Raw genomic sequence first — 1,173 nt, 5'->3', positions numbered from 1 at the left:
TACTCTTAGTATTTTTAATTTTTGGCTTTTTGGTATTAGTTATCAATTTTGTACCTGTATTTTCTTTATAATTTTCACAACCTTGTTTGTTTTTCTTTGTTCGTTTTTTCTCTCTTTCGTTTCCTTCTTCTTTTCTTTAACATCGCATTTTTGAAATTCCAAACTCTACTCTAGATTTTAAATTTTTGCTTCTATGTATTTGTTACCAATTTTGTACCTTTAAGAACCCAATCTTCAGGAAGCATGTTTCACTAGGGAGCGAGATTACTGGCTTGACTGCTCTCTCTCCCTTTGGACTCTCCTTTTGCTCCACCAGGTCGCCTGAGTCTCCTCCCTAACCCGTCTCTACTCTACCCAACTCTGTGAATTTCTGTGTGTTCCAGACGGTGGAGAACACTTAGGGAACTGATTACTGGCTGGATCTGTCTCCCTCCTTTTCAATCCCCCCTTTTATCCTTCTGGCCACCTCTGTCTCCTTCCTCCTTCTTCTCTTCTCTGTATAACTCCGTGAACATCTCTGAGTGGTTCAGTTGTGGAGTGCACATAAGGAAGTGACTACTGGCTAGCCCACTCTCTCCACTGTTGATTCCACCTCATCTCATTTGGGTCACCTCTAACTCCCTCCTCCCTCTTCTCTTCTCCATGTAACGCTGTGAACCTCTCTGACTGACCCTCACAGTAGAGAAACTTTTCATCTTTAATGTAGATGTTTTATCAGTGGTGCTGTATAGAAGGAGAAGTTTTGAAACTATTGTAAAAATAAGACTGATAACTGGAAGCAGGAGGCTTAAGTCCAAACCCTGACTCCAGGGAACTCCTGACTCCAAGGAACATTAATTGACAGGAGCTCATCGAACGCCTCCATACTGACACTGAAACCAAGCACCACACAAGGGCCAACAAGTTCCAGGGCAAGACATACCACGCAAATTCTCCAGCAACACAGCAACACAGCCCCAAGCTTCAAGATACAGGCTGCCCAAAGTCACCCCAAAACCATAGACATCTCATAACTCATTACTGGACATTTCATTGCACTCCAGAGAGAAGAAATACAGCTCCACCCACCAGAACACCGACACAAGCTTCCCTAACCAGGAAACCTTGACAAGCCACCTGTACAAACCCACACTACAGCAAGGAAACACCACAACTAAAGAGAACTCCACAAAC

This window comes from Bison bison, unplaced genomic scaffold (assembly GCF_000754665.1).
Source record: "Bison bison bison isolate TAMUID 2011002044 unplaced genomic scaffold, Bison_UMD1.0 scf7180017863978, whole genome shotgun sequence".
NCBI lineage: Eukaryota > Metazoa > Chordata > Mammalia > Artiodactyla > Bovidae > Bison > Bison bison.
Note: the sequence above shows the minus strand (reverse complement) of the source record.